The following is a 21,136-nucleotide window of genomic DNA, read 5'->3' as shown; positions in this document are numbered from 1 at the left end:
AGAGGTATAAGCGGCCAACATCTCATATCCCCATTATCTCATATAGCTGATATAGGGCAACCTATTCCAAGGATTGCCAAATGAAGATCCTTATGCCCATCTGGCGACTTACATAGAGATATGTAATACAATCAAGATTGTTGGTGTTCCGAAAGGTGTTATTCGCTTCAACCTATTCTCTTTTTCCTTCGCCGGTGAAGCTAAGAGATGAATTCACTCATTTAAGGGAAATAGCCTAAGAACTTGGGAAAAAGGCTATGGAGAAATTCTTGAAGAAATACTTTCTAGAATCAAAGACAGCACAAGGAAAGGCAGAGATCTCTTCAATTCATCAGTTTCCAGACGAATCACTCAGCGAAGCTCTAGATCGCTTCCGCAGGTTACTCCGTCGGACTCCAATGCATGGATTCAATGAGCCAATACAACTGAATATCTTTATTGATGGCTTACGTCCTCACTCGAAGCAACTTCTAGACGCTTCCGCTAGAGGTAAGATAAAGTTAAAAACACTTGATGAAACTATGGAGCTTATTGAAAACATGGTAGCTAATGATGATGCAATTCTTCAGGATAGAACTTACACTCCTACAAAGAAAAGTCTACTTGAGCTCACTTCCCAAGACGCATTGTTGGCTCTGAATAAGCTTCTAGCAAAGCAACTAGAGACCTTGACTAACACCCTAAGCAAACATCCCCAACAACTACATTCAGGTAATCATGCTAATGTTTCTATAATATAGGTAGAAGGATGTGTTGTGTGCAGAAGAGCTCATGTGTTAGGCACTTGCATGACTCAAGAGGAAGCCTCATAAGAGGTCAATTATATGGCCAACCAGAACCACCAAGGGTATAATCAAGGAGACAATGTGAGTTACCGTCTGAGAGGCAATTCAGGTTATCATCAACAAGGAGGAAATTTCTCTCAACCAAGGTTAGCCTTGGAGGTTCCACCCAGGTAATAACTTCAATATAGACCAAGGGGGTCCATCTAATTGCCCCCCTAATCAGGGTCTAAATTTGTATGAAAGAACCACCAAGCCGGAGGACACTCTGGCTCAGTTTATGCAAGCTTTTATTTCAAATCACAAGAGTATTGAGTCAGCTATAAAGAATCTGGAGGTTCAAGTGGGCCAACTTGCTAAGCAGCTAGCTTAGAAACCCAACAGACAATTTGCAACCAACACGAAGAAAAATAAAAAAGAAGAATGCAAGGCGGTCCTCACCAGGAGCCAGGTAAGAAATGGTTTGGATAAGAATGAAAGTGTAGGAGAAGTAGGAGAGGAAGAGAAAAAGGATGAGGAGGAGGAAGAGAGAAAAGTAACTGAGACTGAAAAAGAAAACAAAATCTCAGAAAAAGAAGAATGAAAAAAATCATGAAAATGAAATAGAAAAAATAGAATTAATGAGGATGGTGGTGAGGTCTTGAATTCGAAGACCAAGAACCAACTAGCTAGAGAAGGCAAGAAGGAAGCACCAGTTGTAGTTGCAAAGGATATTCCTTATCCTTTGATACCTTCAAGGAAAGACAAAGACAAGTATTTTGCTTGCTTTCTTGATATTTTTAGGAAATTGGCAATCACCATCCCCTTCGAAGAAGCTCTATAGTAGATGCCAATGTATGCAAAGTTCATGAAAGATCTCTTAATCAAAAAGGGAAAGTACATTGATAATGAAATCATAGTCGTAGAAGGAAATTGCAGCGCTGTAATCCAGCGCATCCTACCGCAAAAATTTAAAGATCCTGAGAGTGTGACTATCCCATGTTACATAGGAACGATTGTAGTAGGAAAAACTCTCATCAACTTAGGGGTGAGTATCAACTTAATGCCTCTCTCCATGTACAAAAGATTGGGAAATTTGAAGGTAGTCACAACTAAATCACACTGCAACTGGAAGATCACTCAATTACACGACCTTATGGTGTGGTTGAGGATGTCCTTGTGAAAGTCAAACAATTCACTTCCTTGGTGAACTTTGTTATCATGGACATCGAGGAGGATGTCGATATTCCCATAATTCTAGGCCGGTCCTTCATGCTCACTGCAAATTGTGTAGTGGAATGGGGAACGACAACTTGGAGACGAGTGTGAAGGACCAAAAGGTTTCTTTCAACTTGTTTGACTCGACAACAACCACCAGTATTGAAAACATATGCTTTGAACAAGGAACAATTGATTAAGACCCGTGAGGGTCCCTTACGTCAAGCTAGTGACGTTAAAGAAGTGCTTACAGGGACAAAACCCAGGAATTCTAACCTTTTCTTCTTTTCTATATACATGTTTATTATACTGTTTAAATTATATTGTTTAGATAGTTGCATAGTTTATCTGATATCTTTGTGATTTGGTGCTTGATGCCTTATGCCTTGATTGTTTGAACTTGCTGGATTAATACAAGTCATTTTGATAATTGATTAAGTTCAAATTCAAATTGTTAGCATGTTGGTTGTTGTTGAATCTAGGCTATGTTTTAATTCTGCTGTTGTGCGCTAAGCGCGCATAGCCCATTTTTGCCTACGTGCTAAGCCGAAAGCTTGCACTAAGCCCAAATATCTCTTTGTTAGAAAATTTTTGCTATTTGGACTTAGTGTGAGATTACTTGCTAAGCGTGAGCTTCCTGTTTTGTGTTCTTGCTAAGCGAGCACGTCTCGTTAAGCTCAAAAACTTCTTTGTCTAAAATGTTTTTTAAATGGGGCTTAGTGAGGACATGTAGGCTACGCATGACTTTTTGTACGCCAACACCCAATAAGCGCATCCCTCGTGCTAAGCCCAAAAATCTCTCTGTCTGAATTTCATTCAAATTGGGCTTAGCGCACACACATACACTCGCTAAGCGAGAGGAACTCGCTAAGCCAAACCTCAACTCTGGAACTTCAATAGATTAATTGGCTTAGCGAGCCACCATGGGCTAAGCGAGTACCAATTACTCGTTAAGCGCATCATGCACGCTTAACGGATCTTGCGGGCCAAAATAACCTGCAAATCATGCTGAGTCGGGTCAATCCGCGCCCAACCCAATTTCTCTCGAGTTTGCAATTGTTCGAATTGGGCTTAGCGAACATGTTCGTGCTTAGCGCGAGTTTTCTTCACAAAAAAATTATTTTTTTGAGTCAGAAAGGGGGAATACCAACCGTTACCATCACTGCGTGGTAAGCGAGAAAAGCTCTCACTAAGCGCGATAAACGGTTACCGCCTAAAGCCGCTAAACAAGACTCTCTCGCTAAGCATGACAATAATTAATATGTCTAAAGCTATAGGAGTTGTGCGCTAAGCGCGAAGCTCGCGCTAAGTGCACAACTCATAATTGTTTAAACCTTTTCTTCTTCCCTCTTCTATTTTCTTTCTCCTTACGCTTTAAATCACTCATTCATGCCTTTACTCACTCTTGCTCTCAAACACACTCACTCAAGCACAATCACTCCTCCCTTGTGCATCATTCATCTTCCTTGCTCCCAAGTACATTCCATTTCTCCATTTTCTCTTTTTCGTTTTATTTAATTTTTATAATTTTGTTGATTGCATGTATATATGTGTTGATTTCTTTTTGTTCATTGAGTTTATACTTTGCTTGTGTGATTAATTGGGGTACATTGGGTATATACATATGTGTTGTTGCGTTTGTTTGTATTGTTCATGCAATTTTGGGTTTTGAAATTCAATGAAGTCGCTAAGTCGGGCTTTCATTCTTAGTGAGTTTTCATGCAACCTGGGTTTCTAAAACATGAACTTGTTAAGCCGAAATGTAGCGCTTAGTAAGTTTATGAATTTTTGGAAATTTTGGATGAACCCGCTTCATAGGTTTGTTTAATTACTTTGGCATTTTTGGGTCGATGTTCTTCAACCCTTATGAATGTAATTTTCCTGAATCTGTACTCGCTAAGTGTGTCCTACACACTAAGCGAGTCTTCTATTTTGATGTTATCGTTACTCGAGCTTAGCGCTGGCTACACGCTAAGCCCTAAACGTCTCTTTGTTTTCCATAACTGGCTTAGTGCTGGCTACATGCTAAGCCCAAGAGACTTTTTGAATTCTGAATGCAGGCTTAGTACGCTCCCTCACACTAAGCGGGCTAGACACTGGGACAATTTTTGCAATTGCCTGGGCTAAGTGCCACTCTTGCGCTAAGCCCAAATATCTCTTTGTGTGAAATATTTTGCTAATTCAGCTAAGCGCACACCTCACGCTAAGCCCAATTCCTTCTCTGTTTTAAAATTTTGTTAATTGGGCTAAGCGCGCTACTTACGCTAAGCCCACACCTCTCCTAAAAGTTTTATTTTTTTGTATGGGGCTTAGCGAGCTGTGACACCCTCTACCCCTCACATATATATTAATAAAGGAATAAAAATTCAAATATTAATTAAAAGTATTTTTAAAACATTTTTAAATACAAGCTTTTCAAATGGATAAAAGGCTCACATTCACTTTCTTCTACATCATATTCAAATTTGTCCAAATAAATAATAAAGTCATCTCGACTCAAAGAAAATCATATAAGTCTCATACAATTAATATAGAACCTATATCCTAATGTCACATCCTATCAGAGCGTGGTGTTCCCGTGTCCTCTAGCATGAGGTTCTTCTTAGTCATCCACCTATTCATCTGCTCCCCCGAACACAAGTTCAAGATCATCACAGGATCCAAACACAACAACACACAGGGAGTGAGTTATCACATTCCTAGCTAATAGAGAAACAAGACAATTAAATATACATATTATATAAATGAGATACCACTTGCTTAAACATAGCTCACGTAACTTCACCACTTCATCATTCAAAATTCACTTTTCAATTATCAATTACATTACACAAGAATCCCACACTTCGATCAAGATATAATAACACATCAATTAGCAAGCATATGCAATAGTTATGCTAAGACTCAATCCTATATGCAATGTGGTACCATGTCAGTGAAAAACCACCCTAGGGCGCTTAGGAGTACATAACAAGACACACCACACAATGGGTTTGTCAGGTCACTCTCACTAAGTAAGATCATAGGGAGACCAGTCAGGGTCACGATGTTTTGCGAGAATGCTCCAACCATATGAGATCAGCATAGGCTTAAAGGAGCACTCAAACCCGGTGACCCCCAAGGCCTACACTCCGAAGAGTCCGTCAGGGCCTCTCCCTCCTGATTCAGGTCCAACCCCTAAAATAATTTTTTTTTTGCATGCAGACACTGCTCATGAATTATACAATACCCACGACCTTACACTCGTGTTTTAAACACGTTCAACACAATCGCACTATGATTTAACACTGGCTCCTAAATAGGAAACCTACATTTTCTCTTTAACACTGCGCATCAACGCTTTTCTCAAGATAACACTGGTCAGGTTATTGTACAATTCATAGCTTACAACACAAGTAATTTCACATCAAGTGTTAACTACACACTTATCCACAACTAGAACTCATTCACAATTTCACTTCTCATAGTGTGACAATCCACCATCACATGTTTACACGTATCTCACAAATTAACACATGTTCAACTTTACATTTATACTCAATCTCAATAACAATATTATAATCTCAAAGCAACATATTCTTCTACAATTCATCACATACTTACAATTTGAATCATCATTTCATATCCTCAATATAACAATTTATATAAAACACTATCACAACATTAGGACTAAAACCCCTTAACTAATATTACACAATTATATCAAAATCATAGGTCGAAATATACAAATATCAAGAACACAATTTATCAAGCAATTTTCATTAGGACATCAATATTTTATTTATAATCATAAAGGAAAAATTGCAATTTAATAAACATCTCAAAATAAAATCCCAATTTAATCCTCTAAGGATCCCTACACATGTTCTCACTAATCCCCAACTGTGAATAACTCATCCCTTACCTCTGAGCGGACTCACGTGTCTTCAGCCAGGGATAGCAACATCTTTAGCGGTTCCCTGAAATTCTTTCAGTTATTCCTCCGACTGCTCCGATAGAATTCCCAAACGTCAGAGAGACGGAGAAGAGATTGAAACCTCCACTTATACTGTCTTCATGCGATTCCTTTTTCTCCCTCCACGAATATTATCTCGCAAATCCCAACGGTGTAAGCGTGCGGAATTGAATTTCGAACAATATATCCAAATTTCACAATAATCCAACGGTTAACGAAACCGGGATCGTAGTTTTACCAAGACAGCTCTGGGTTTCTGCGGGAAAGAAAAAGGCTACAATGCGAAGGGTGTTTCTCTCAGTTCAGACATGATATCAAAATTCCCAACGGTGAGAATGCTCGGAATTCTGTTGGGAACATGATACTCAAATTTCACGACGATCCAACGGTGAACGGGTTCGAGATCGTCGTTTTTCTGAGACTGGTTTGGTGAGCTGCGGAAAAAGAAAGGGTTTTGAGAGGAGAAGGGGAAAAACGAAAATGAGGCCAAAAGGAGGCAGCTGACTTAACATAACTATTTATACCTAGGGTACTCAGCCTATTATTTGCTCTATATTTATTTATTTATTTATTTTTTTACTAAAAAGCTTTTTTAAATTTATTTACGAAAAATTGGGATGTTACAATTCCACCCCTCTTAAAAGAAGTTTCGTCCCCGAAACTTGCCGAAAGATCGAGAAAAAGATATCACGCATATGATTCTCAATATCAAGTTGTGTGTCTAGTTGAAACTCTTTTTCTGTTACTCCGATCACAAGACTCCTCTGCACTTAACTATTAAATCCGATGATCCTCGTTTACTCAATGATAGTATTACATAAATAAGTCTTCTCACGAGAGTGACATCTCAACTATAATAGAATGTGAATGACATACTATTTGGAGTAGAATAATATCATAGGAGACACTAATGACAAATTGAAAAGAACAAACAAACACAAGGAGACGTGACTGATCACATGGTCGACTCTTTTTCGAACATCGGACGGTTCAAGAAAAATAATGAGTTTCGAGACTCTCACACTCTACCAATCCTAGTTCACATTGACTATCGAGAATACATGATTTGCCTACCCTTGAGTCTAAGCCTCTTCCTTCAACATGATCCTTCTCACTTTCGTATACTTGACTCATAACTCTCACTTAGGTTCAAGAATTGTAACGATTCAACTCTAAGGTTGTCTACTTGATACTAACTGGGTGCTAATTAGATAAGTAATACAGATTACTCCCTACTTCTGTAAGTTTGTTCACCTTGAGGTAATCTTCACACATATATACTCATGTCACCCTATAACTTTGCACTTGAACTTGAGGTTTTGATTGTTGTTTACAGTATCTAACTCTATAACTAGGACACTAGTCATATCATCGGTTTCCTATTCAAGCTCTAACTACTAATCTAGTTCTAACGTTTAAAAATAAACTCACAACAAGATTCTTGAGAATTTTATCCATCTCTTTTATTCCGGATTCAACTCCAAAGATCCTCACAATGTATCAAACTAACGGTAATGTCTCCCAAAATATTATGGTGAACACCATGGTTACCTATTCTAAATCACATATAGGATAAATCTTTTCATAAGTCTTAAGTTGTCAAGAAACATTTATCACTATTTGTCCTTCTACAAGCACTCCTCTAAACTTAAAATTATTTCAATTATTTTACTACTCCAATAAGGATCTACGCGGCCAAGATATCACTCAACGGTTTACAGTGACCGACTTTTCTATGGACTTATGACTTACTCCTTACAAGGATCTCATCCGAAAACTTAAACTTACTTGAGTCATCTCCAACTAGAATTAAGGTTAATTCAAGGAATGCTAAAATAACTTTTGGTTCGACTACTGGTTAAGGAAATTTTATCTTAATCTTAGGTTTCATTCAATCTTAAAACAACTTCTACCCAAGAAGGATTTAAAGCTATCTCTCACCTAAAAAATAACATACTCTAAGGGTCAACATCATCTAACTAAAATGCATACGAAATTCTTAGTACGAACATGATTCCCAAGGGTCTATAACAACCTTAAGGTATACCCCATAATTCAACTTAACTGGAAACATACTAAACACTATTCATTGAAACCACAACACTCAGGGTAGGAGATCCTGTCACACATTCCACGAACACATAGTGGTCATGACCAGGTACACATAGAGGCCACAATAGGTACTAAGGTATTCCTTGAAGCATCCACAAACTTTTCCAAATTAAGGTAAAAAGAATTAAGATTTATCTCGCTAATCATACAACTATCATCAATAATCTTTTAGGTCACCTACCTTACGCAAGAACACTCACTCTTGAATCCTTCTATGCTTAACAATTAATGTCTTACTAACTACCTTACACTCTTCTTAAGGTTCCACATTAAACCTCTTAGCTATACTTCATAACTTTTCCAACTACCCTATGTTCTCAAACAACTCTATACTAGATATTTCTCACGAACTACGATTACAAGTTTCTATGGGTACTACACTTATAAGATTCTCAATCTTGCACTTAGGTGGTAACTAAGCATATCCTCAAGGAACACAAATACATGACTTACTAAGTTTGACTTTCGTCTATGGGTAACAAGGATAATGCATACTCAAGTGTTTCCTCTCAAACATCTTAACATGATTGTCAAGGACGAAGTCTCTATTTATTCGTAATAGAAGTAACAACAAGAAAGATTATCAAATAGTTTAACTAGACATGATTGGAAGATGAGCAACTAATAACAAGATGAACACTCGATTGATTAGGAGATAATAATTTTGAATAAAAAAAATGATCACTTATTCGGAATCAAAAACAATATTTCAATGAATTCTAGCAACAAAAACATGACCACAATGTACACTCATATGAAGACATTAACAATCACTTGATTGTGATAGAAACATCAGTAATCCAATTGTTTGATGTAGTCTCATAACACAAAGAATTAATTATACTTAGGCTTTCAAGTGAAATCAATTTATTTGACTTAAGCACGCAACACAAAAAAAAATAAAATAGGTTGCACTAGAATTAGAAGGTACGATCAAAAGAGTATTCCTTATGAAATATAACTTGATATGAGTCATCCAACTATAGAGTATTAGCATCACTAAAAACAAGAAATCACAAACAACCATACTACCTATGCAATTAAGGAAGAACACCATACTACAACTATATATACTTAGAATTATAAGGTTCCTATAACAAGTATATAACGTACATTTAAGAAGTAAGAATTAAACAATTAATAAGGATGTATTGAGGAATCACAAGCTTCAATAACTACATTCACGACTACACACAAAATAAGGGAGTTAAGTAGTCATGCGTTTACACATCAAGAAAGACACACTCATCCAAGATATATATATGGTCCAAAAGGTTCTTGCAACACTAATCCACGCATCAAAGGAGAAATAAGCTAACTAACAACATACACACAGGATGATAGAGGTTCGTTAGCACATTATCAATCAATATCAAGACTACTTGCATCACCCAATGGCTTGCCATAATGTCCAACCGCACTTCGCAAATTATAGAGATGGCCAGTCTCATAACTCATGACTCAACAGTGAATTTATGGTATAGCAAACATTAAGGATGCAAGGCACATACAAGCATTATTATTAAGTCTTATTTAATCATGTAGGAGAAAATACAAATAAAAATTCAAGCATGCTCAACAAAAGTACTCATAAGTAACCACACAGAGTGCACACCAGAATATGATAAGCACATAACACACTGGCCGAAAGGTTCGACCTGCTCTGATACCACTAAATGTGACACCCTCTACCCCTCACATATATATTAATAAAGGAATAAAAATTCAAATATTAATTAAAAGTATTTTTAAAACATTTTTAAATACAAGCTTTTCAAATGGATAAAAGGCTCACATTCACTTTCTTCTACATCATATTCAAATTTGTCCAAATAAATAATAAAGTCATCTCGACTCAAAGAAAATCATATAAGTCTCATACAATTAATATAGAACCTATATCCTAATGTCACATCCTATCAGAGCGTGGTGTTCCCGTGTCCTCTAGCATGAGGTTCTTCTTAGTCATCCACCTATTCATTTGCTCCCCCGAACACAAGTTCAAGATCATCACAGGATCCAAACACAACAACACACAGGGAGTGAGTTATCACATTCCTAGCTAATAGAGAAACAAGACAATTAAATATACATATTATATAAATGAGATACCACTTGCTTAAACATAGCTCACGTAACTTCACCACTTCATCATTCAAAATTCACTTTTCAATTATCAATTACATTACACAAGAATCCCACACTTCGATCAAGATATAATAACACATCAATTAGCAAGCATATGCAATAGTTATGCTAAGACTCAATCCTATATGCAATGTGGTACCATGTCAGTGAAAAACCACCCTGGGGCGCTTAGGAGTACATAACAAGACACACCACACAATGGGTTTGTCAGGTCACTCTCACTAAGTAAGATCATAGGGAGACCAGTCAGGGTCACGATGTTTTGCGAGAATGCTCCAACCATATGAGATCAGCATAGGCTTAAAGGAGCACTCAAACCCGGTGACCCCCAAGGCCTACACTCCGAAGAGTCCGTCAGGGCCTCTCCCTCCTGATTCAGGTCCAACCCCTAAAATAATTTTTTTTTTTGCATGCAGACACTGCTCATGAATTATACAATACCCACGACCTTACACTCGTGTTTTAAACACGTTCAACACAATCGCACTATGATTTAACACTGGCTCCTAAATAGGAAACCTACATTTTCTCTTTAACACTGCGCATCAACGCTTTTCTCAAGATAACACTGGTCGGGTTATTGTACAATTCATAGCTTACAACACAAGTAATTTCACATCAAGTGTTAACTACACACTTATCCACAACTAGAACTCATTCACAATTTCACTTCTCATAGTGTGACAATCCACCATCACATGTTTACACGTATCTCACAAATTAACACATGTTCAACTTTACATTTATACTCAATCTCAATAACAATATTATAATCTCAAAGCAACATATTCTTCTACAATTCATCACATACTCACAATTTGAATCATCATTTCATATCCTCAATATAACAATTTATATAAAACACTATCACAACATTAGGACTAAAACCCCTTAACTAATATTACACAATTATATCAAAATCATAGGTCGAAATATACAAATATCAAGAACACAATTTATCAAGCAATTTTCATTAGGACATCAATATTTTATTTATAATCATAAAGGAAAAATTGCAATTTAATAAACATCTCAAAATAAAACCCCAATTTAATCCTCTAAGGATCCCTACACATGTTCTCATTAATCCCCAACTGTGAATAACTCATCCCTTACCTCTGAGCGGACTCACGTGTCTTCAGCCAGGGATAGCAACATCTTTAGCGGTTCCCTGAAATTCTTTCAGTTATTCCTCCGACTGCTCCGATAGAATTCCCAAACGTCAGAGAGACGGAGAAGAGATTGAAACCTCCACTTATACTGTCTTCATGCGATTCCTTTTTCTCCCTCCACGAATATTATCTCGCAAATCCCAACGGTGTAAGCGTGCGGAATTGAATTTCGAACAACATATCCAAATTTCACAATAATCCAACGGTTAACGAAACCGGGATCGTAGTTTTACCAAGACAGCTCTGGGTTTCTGCGGGAAAGAAAAAGGCTACAATGCGAAGGGTGTTTCTCTCAGTTCAGACATGATATCAAAATTCCCAACGGTGAGAATGCTCGGAATTCTGTTGCGAACATGATACTCAAATTTCACGACGATCCAACGGTGAACGGGTTCGAGATCGTCGTTTTTCTGAGACTGGTTTGGTGAGCTGCGGAAAAAGAAAGGGTTTTGAGAGGAGAAGGGGAAAAACGAAAATGAGGCCAAAAGGAGGCAGCTGACTTAACATAACTATTTATACCTAGGGTACTCAGCCTATTATTTGCTCTATATTTATTTATTTATTTATTTTTTTACTAAAAAGCTTTTTTAAATTTATTTACGAAAAATTGGGATGTTACACGAGCCATATGCGCTAAGCCCAAATATCTCTCTGTTGCCTGTCTTCAATAATTGGGCTGAGCACTCACCCTTGCGCTAAGCCTAACCTCTTTTTTCTGAGTGTTTTGCTAAGGTTGTCACTAAGGCCCAATCCACTACGTATTACCTTTATTTGTACTTTTTACTTTTGACTTTAACTATTTTAACTTTTAACTTATGTTTTTTGTCTTCTTTTTCTTTGTTTGCATATGGCTTCTAAAAAATGCAAAGCTTCCACATCATAGGCTATGCCATAGAAACTTGAGCCAGAATTAGACTCCACCAAGTTCACATCAGAAGTGCCCTAGCACAAATATTAGGAGAACGTTCATGTCCGGAACATCCTTCTGGAGAGGAACGTACAATTGTCCTACTCTGATTTTGATGAGTTCTTGAAGGAGCTCGAGCGAAGGCATTGGAACAAGAAGCTCACTAGGCTTCTAGAGAAGAAGATAGATGTGGCCTTGGTGAAGGAGTTTTACTCCAACATTTATGATTCTGAGGACGACTCACCTAAACAGTGAAAGGTCCGAAGGAAGGTCATCAAGTTCAATGCTCAGACATTGAACACCTTTCTAAAAACACATGTGGTCGTACGAGAGGGCTAGAGGTACCCTGCCTTCTCCTAGTTTCTCCATACCTACCCCGACCACCAGGCCATTGAGGTCAAGCTCTGCCTACCTGGAGGTCGCTTCATTTTGAACACTGAGGGAACTCCTTGGAAGATTCTGAGGAAAGATATGACCACCCTGGCTCAGATATGGAGTGTCTTCTCCTACTCTAACCTTGCCTTTACCTTCCACACCTTTGAACTCAACATGGACCAAGCCCGCCTCATTTATGGTATTATTACGAAGATGGACATGGACTCGGGCAGCATGCTCTCCTCTCAGATCACCCAAATAGCCCAATCCAGCTCTTCCAAGTTCGACTTCCCAGCTCTCATCGCGTCTCTCTGTGATGCCAAGGGGGTCCATTCTAATACCTTGACCTTCAAGTCCTTAAGCCCCGTTACTAACTTGGCATACATATTGAAGAACTATTGTTGGTCCCTCCTACACCTTAACTAGCTCCTATTTTTGCATCCACTCCTCCTCCACTGTTGCCACCATCTCAGGAGCTTTCACAGCCCATGTTGCAGAGCATTCATCACGGCTAGTTCCTAATCATGTAGACATTGTAGTGTTGGACCTTGTGGCCTCAATAACTTAAGAGGGATAGGCTTAGAATGCAGAAGAAGCAAAAACAATCAATTTAATAATGTTCTTTAAACATGCAAGGCAAAATTGATTGCAATAACATAAATGAGATAAGGGAAGAGAGAATGCAAACACAGTTTTATACTGGTTCGGAAAATTCCGTGCCTACGTCCAGTACTCAAGCAATCCACTTGAGATTTCCACTATCTTTGTAAAATCCTTTACAAAGTCTAAACCACACAGGGACAACCCATCCCTTGTGTTCAGGAATCCTTACAACTCAAGAGATCCTCGGTCCCTTAATCAATCTTATTGAATGAAAAGAAAGAAAGAATAATTCTCTCTTTAAGAGAAGAATGTTACAATGAAGATCCATGGATGAACTCTTACTGGATTTGCAAGTGTTAGCCCAAGAGTTCTTGAGAGAGCATTTGACAATGAAGTTCTCTTGGAATCTCTCTCATTTTCTTTTTGAGAGGATAAGACATTTTGGACCAGCAAAAATTTCTCTTAAAATTCGTGCCCAAGTCACCTATTTATAGGCCTTTGATGGCCATTCACAAATCCAATGAAAAGATGTGACTGTTGACAGATTTTTTGAAAATTCTCCACTGGTAATCGATTACAATGTTGGTGTAATCGATTACACAGTTATAATTTGAAGGGTCATGACTTTTGAATTTGAATTTCAAGAGTTTCGTTGCTGGTAATCGATTACAGACATATGGTAATCGATTACATGTTGAAAATTCAAATTCAAAACCTTTTTCAACAGCTATTTCTCAACCCTGTCTTTTGGTAATCAATTACACTTCCTGGTAATCGATTACCAGAGCCTTGCATGTCTTGAAAGCACTTTGTTTTAAGGCAAGACTTGGTCTTTAGTGAATCTTGAAACAAGGCTTTGTTTGTTGAAGCAATCTTGAATTATTCTTGAAGCAAATGCTTATCATTTGAAGCAGCCTTGTTAGATTCTTCTTTGACATCATCAAAATCATGTATACATACATTCACATTCTTCCCCTTTTTGATGATGACAAACATGTGATTTCTTCTTTACACCATCAAAGCTTGCATGATTTACATTCTCCCCCTTTCTCAAACAAATTCTTCTTGATATCATCAAAATCTTCATGATTTACATTCTCCCCCTTTTTGATGATGACAACCACCTGTAGGTTAGGAGCAACAACAAAGAAAAAATATCTATTTGCATATAGTTTACTCCCCCTTGGTTTTGCAATGTTTGCTTATATGAGACAATTGAAGATTTCATATTTTTCATATATAAAAAGTTGTCTCATAAAGAATAGATAATTTTTCTTACTATTTTATCTTTTATCTTTCTCTCCCCCTTTGTCAACATCAAAAATAAATCATGAATAGAGAGGAGAAAAATGTTACCACTTGTTATAATGTATAAGAATCAAGTGATACCAAAAGGCATTAAAACAATCATAAATAATAATCAAGCAAAAACAAGTATAGTAACACATCAATAAAAAACACAATTAAACACAATCAATCAAATATACAATCAAAAGCAATCAACAAAACACAATCAAAAACAATTATCAAGGGCAACCAAAACTCAATCAAAAACAATCAATGACCATAATTAATCAATTATAAAATATAATCAATCAATCAAACTAACAAACATTGAATATCAAACAAGCAAAAACAAACACATCAATAAAAAAAAAAAACACAATCAATCAATCATCAAAAGTAATCAATCAAAGACAAGTGACCTGTTGGTATCATTTAATACTACTTGTTGGGGTTGTTGATCAAATGGCCTTTGTTTGTTGTCTCCATAGATCACATATTTACTTTTCTTGAGATTCACTTTTCTTGGGGAGAAATATGGCATTTGTTTGTTGTCTTCATAAATCACATATCCACTTTATTTTGGGGAGAAATATGAATAAACTTTGATGCATGCCATGTGTTTGGAGAAATTGCTATCAATGTATCGACTTTCCTCTTCTTCGTTTTACATAGTCTTTCATCATGATACCCAGACTTATGATTTTCTTCTCTGAATCACTTGAATAATTTATGACATTATCTTCCCAAGTGATGTATCCTTTCTTTTCTTTCTTCTCTTTGAAATTCATCTTGTCGGATTTTTCCATTCTTTTTTTAAATACAGGACAATTGAATCTCATGTGCCCAAGTTGATCGCACTCAGCATTTTGGGGCTAAAGAGGAACCTTCTTCTTTCTTCTCTAGTTTTTTTATGTAGTTGCATTTCTGTCTACCATTGTAGGAATAAATGAATCAAATTCAATGGCTTCCCATATCTTTAGATCTATGGTTTCTATAAAGATCTGCATTCGGATTTTCCAATAATGATAACCCTCACCATTGAACATAAGAGCCTATTCATAGAATTGTCCTCAGAAAATGGAAATTTGGATGAGACCATATCTATTCTTGAAGTTTTTAAACTTTATACAAGAACCTTCTCTGATACCACTTGTTGGACAAGTGGCCTCAGTTATCTTAAAAAGCGGGGGGGGGGGGGGGGGTTGAATTAAGATACAAAGACTATTCCCCAATTAAAATCCCGCTCTCTCTTTTTAGATTAACAATGCACCCTTAACATGAATTACTCAAAAGACAATTCAGAATAAACTTCTTTAAAGCAAAAGATAAATGCAATAAATAAAAGAAGTTTAAGGGAAGAGAGAAATGCAAACGGATTTATACTTGATTGTAAGTATTTGATTGGTGTGTGTTAATTGTTTGATTAATACTTGTTTGAATGAATTAAATACATTAGTAGTGATGATTGATAGTATTAGATGTATTTAGCATAGACATAGGTAATTTTTTTGAGGAACTAGCCTAGTTTATGCTCTGGTAATCGATTACCATTCAGTGTAATCGATTACACAAGAACAGACAGCCTGTAATCGATTACAACATCTTATAATCGATTACTAGAAGGCTTACTACTCCTGTAATCGATTACCACACTTTGTAATAGATTACATCTCGTCCTCCTCTATAAATACCTACGAAACCAATCACGCTGCACAACCTCACTCTCTCCCTCGTGCTTCCTTCATCCCTAATCTTCAAATCCTCATATCTTCCTCAATTCTTCACCAAAACACGTCCCGTAGAGCCCAATCTTCCTTATTTTCACTCCTCTTTCGATTCCACCAATTGAAATTCACTAAAACTTCATCAAATGGAAGAATCTTTGAAGAAGAGAAAGGGATCATCCTCCACCACCGCTGTTGTTGGCCATCGCAGCCACGGACCATCTGAAGCACCCACATCACCTATCCACGGACCTTGTGGCCTCAATAACTTAAGAGGGATAGGCTTAGAATGCAGAAGAAGCAACAACAATCAATTTAATAATTTTCTTTAAACATGCAAGGCAAAATTGATTGCAATAACATAAATGAGATAAGGGAAGAGAGAATGCAAACACAGTTTATACTGGTTCGACAAATTTCGTGCCTACGTCTAGTACTCAAGCAACCCACTTGAGATTTCCACTATCTTTGTAAAATCCTTTACAAAGTCTGAACCACACAAGGACAACCCATCTCTTGCGTTCAGGAATCCTTACAACTCAAGAGACCCTCGGTCCCTTAATCAATCTTATTGAATGAGAAGAAAGAAAGAATAATTCTCTCTTTAAGAGAAGAATGTTACAATGAAGATCCATGGATGAACTCTTAATGGATTTTCAAGTGTTAGCCCAAGAGTTCTTGAGAGAGCATTTGACAATGAAGTTCTCTTGGAATCTCTCTCATTTTCTTTTTGAGAGGATAAGACATTTTGGACCAGCAAAAATTTCTCTTAAAATTCGTGCCCAAGTCACCTATTTATAGGCCTTTGATGGCCATTCACAAATCCAATGAAAAGATGTGACTGTTGGCAGATTTTCTGAAAATTCTCCACTGGTAATCGATTACAATGTTGGTGTAATCGATTACACAGTTATAATTTGAAGGGTCATGACTTTTGAATTTGAATTTCAAGAGTTTCATTGCTGGTAATGGATTACAGACATATGGTAATCGATTACATGTTGAAAATTCAAATTCAAAACCTTTTTCAACAGCTATTTCTCAACCCTGTCTTTTGGTAATCAATTACACTTCCTGGTAATCGATTACCAGAGCCTTGCATGTCTTGAAAGCACTTTGTTTTAAGGCAAGGCTTGGTCTTTAGTGAATCTTGAAACAAGGTTTTGTTTGTTGAAGCAATCTTGAATTATTCTTGAAGCAAATGCTTATCATTTGAAGCAGCCTTGTAAGATTCTTCTTTGACATCATCAAAATCATGTATACATACATTCACATGTAGTAGATTGGGACAACACTCCACCTGCCCAGCATGATGCCAGAGGAATTCCTCTAGCGGTGGCCTAGCCCGAAGATCGGCCCTCTTCAACTGATGGGGGTGAGCCTACTAATGCTGCTACTAAAGAGACCATTATTGCCACCGTTGAGGAGTCTTCTGATACTACTGCTGCTGTCGAGGAAGAGCCTAATGCCGCCATTGTTGTTCCTAATGAGCTTATTCCTGCTAAGGACCCTGCTGCTGATGCTGTGGATCTCAGACTTGATGAGGACTAAATTGTTGATATCTCGATGGCTCAGACTCTAGCCTGGGATCCATCATCTACACATGATTAGGCCATCTAATTCTGGATTTTATTAATTTATTGTTTTGTATTTATTGTCTTCTTTTTTGGTGATATTACTTGTACTGTAGTACTTTGGTTTACTGCTTAAGTAAAATGTTTTGCATGATAGATAATTATTTGATATATTTTGATTTATTTATTTGGCAATTCTTTTTTGGAAGTATGCGTAGTTGAACCGACTGCATGACTAAGATAAATTGCGCCTGATTAGTAATTTTGTGAAGTTTCCAATTTGTGAGTTATCACACGTTGTTGTTGAGTGATGATTTTGTGAATTGAATGTGCGTGAGTGAGTTAGTTAGTTTGCATGGCAGGAAATTGCGAATGAGAAACTTAATGCTTCACAGTACCGTGTGAGTTGTGTGCACCTTAATTGTGAGAGAAACGACTGATTTTATTTTCTTGATTTTGCATGATTCTTGAATTGCTTGAGTGCATACATGATATGGATATGATCAAGGCCTTGTTGTTTTTAAATTTCAGTCACTTGGCCAAATAGCTAACCTTGTGGTAAATGGATAATTGAATCCTTTGCACCCTTTTGAGCCTAAATGTGAATAATTTTGTCATTGAACCCTAAGCCAAATTTATGTGCTTCTGTTATACACATACACCTTTTCTAGGTTGTAGAAGAGGATTGTTATGGATCAAGACAAATTTGTTCCAAATTTGGGGGTGTCTTAGATGAATTTTGATTTAGGGAAGTGATTTATCAAACACACATAGAGAATCAGAACTATGTTCCCTTGTAGTATCCATTAAAAAAAGAGAAGAAAAACAAAACAAAAAAACAGAAAAAAGGAACAAGATCTGAAGGTAAATATATATCAACAAAATCTCTGTGTGTTGTGAATAATGACTTGATACAAAGGTTTGGTGGTCACAAGCAGAAATTGATTCTTCAAGTGGACAGGGAATGGAAAATGCTCTCCTAGAACCTAAATGTTTGAGTTATGAGAAAAACCATGATTCCTTGTTAGTCTAGCCAAGTTACAAGCCTGATAAAGTCCTTAGTGATCCATATTGTGTGTGTGTAATTACATTGATTAGATGATGTGTGAATTTGAGATTTATAATTTTAGTCAGTTTAAATGATAGACACAAAGCAGAGACACTTGTGTGCTAAGTGAAACACTAGCCTTGTGAGGAGTGAAGCATGGTTAATCTTCTTGAATACTTGTCATGCCTGCTAACTCTGAGTGCATTTTTTGCTCAATTCCATCATAAAACCATGACTTATGTGAACTTAAGAATTAGAAATTGAACTTGTTGAAGGATATGCAATTATCTCAGTTATTGTGATTGGTTACAACTTAAACATTGCCATTGATCTAACTTAGTATAGTTTTAGTTTACTTTTGCTTGAGACAAGCAAAGCTTTAAATTTGGAGGAGTTTGATAAGTGTTATGCATACGTTATTTGTATATTGAAATCACATAGCAATTATCTCATTTTCTTATGTTTTATTGCTCATTTTGTGTTAAAACAGTAAGACTTAGCTTCTTATGAGTTTTTATTCAGAAGATACTAAAGTTAATGATTTTAGAGTAATTTTTGTTGTATTTTGTGTATAGTTCAATGTAGCAGAGACATAGAAGAGGATGAATGAACAAAAGTGTCGCGCTCAGTGTAACCTCCTCACTCAACGAGTAAGAACCGCTTAGCCCAAGCTAGCTGCTTAGCGCAAGGAACCACATTGGAAGACAGTTGTCATGAACAAGTGCATTAAGTGTGCATCCTGGGCTTAGCGATTAATCCAATTGGACATGCGCTCTTAGTGCGAGAGTTGCGCTAATCGCACAAGAGAGTTTTGATTGGCCAATTAGTTGGTGCAACATATAAAAGGAAAGAAAACATATTTTGTTTCCTTATGCACGAAGGAACCAAAGGGAGCAAAGAAACAAGGAAATAGAGGAAAACAAGAAGCAAGTGCAAGGGAAATCCTTTCCAGAGCTCTAGCCAATCCGTTTCAATCCATTTTTCTTTCATTTTCTTCCCTTTCATCCCACCTTTATTTTTTGTAAGTCTCTCATGACAATGAGAGCCTAGAATCACCCGTTATTGGGAGCTCTGCATACTGCGATGTAATGATTCTAACATATTTGTTAATATAATGTTTTTATTATTATTCATCCCTGTGCTTATTTACATACGTATGATCATCCATCTTTATGTACTGCCTTAGGATATAAATATTGGGAAGGGTATCTAAAGTGAGTAATATCTAGGTTCATGCATCTCTGCTCTTAATGGAAATCATTTAGTAATCAATTGCTAAGGGATTGAGAGCGATATTAAGTGATTTAGGTTTTTTCATTCGAGGGATCTTAGTTAGAATAGACTAGTAGATGCAGGTAATAACCATATTAATGTTAAGAAGAGAAAAATCCATTAAGAGATTACATTAAGAGAAGTTCTGACAAGTAGAGCCCCCAACAAGTTCTTTAGATCACCACAACACCATCTCACAACTTTGAGTGTTTATTTTCTCAACCTTCATATTCCTTGCTTTGTAGTTAATTTTTTTTTTTATTATACTTGTTGTTAATGAATGAACAAAATTCGATTTGAGTCAATAATTGCTTAATCATCATTATATATATAACCATATTAATGTTAAGAAGAGAAAAATCCATTAAGAGATTACATTAAGAGAAGTTCTGACAAGTAGAGCCCCCAACACGTTCTTTAGATCACCACAACACCATCTCACAACTTTGAGTGTTTATTTTCTCAACCTTCATATTCCTTGCATTGTAGTTATTTTTTTTTAATTATACTTGTTGTTAATGAATGAACAAAATTTGATTTGAGTCAATAATTGCTTAATCATCATTTTATATATATATATATATATTACTGAGTACAAACACAATCTTTGTAGAATACGATACTCGATCTTATCGTTTTATATTACTTGGTACGCTTGACAAAAAAACAACAACTCACCTGTCATAGTTATCGGCACATACGCCAATGAGCTTTGTGCCATGTTAGCAACAGGCAAAGGTGAAGCAATACTGTGTGCAACTGTTGCAAGAGATGTTGCTGTCTTGATGGAATTCAAAGGTGTTTTTCTCAAGGAAGCTGCTAACTGTGTTGTGCATGAACGCACATCAAAAGGCATTGTTGGTTTGGTTGATGTGTCTGCTGCAGGAGAAGTTGCTATGCCTTGTAACACATTGGGCATGTTCCGAGCATGTGCTACTGAAGATGGATATTCAGAGATTGCAATTTGGCCTTCTTCCTAG

General features: G+C 36.7%; 1 pseudogene; it reads left to right on the top strand.

The window, feature by feature from the left end:
- LOC114415948 overlaps window positions 1-21,136 on the top strand; it is a 23,190-nt pseudogene extending 2,054 nt beyond the window's left edge.

This window comes from Glycine soja, chromosome 6 (genome assembly GCF_004193775.1).
Source record: "Glycine soja cultivar W05 chromosome 6, ASM419377v2, whole genome shotgun sequence".
NCBI classification, from domain to species: Eukaryota; Viridiplantae; Streptophyta; class Magnoliopsida; order Fabales; family Fabaceae; genus Glycine; species Glycine soja.
This window is presented reverse-complemented; position numbering and strand designations above follow the sequence as displayed.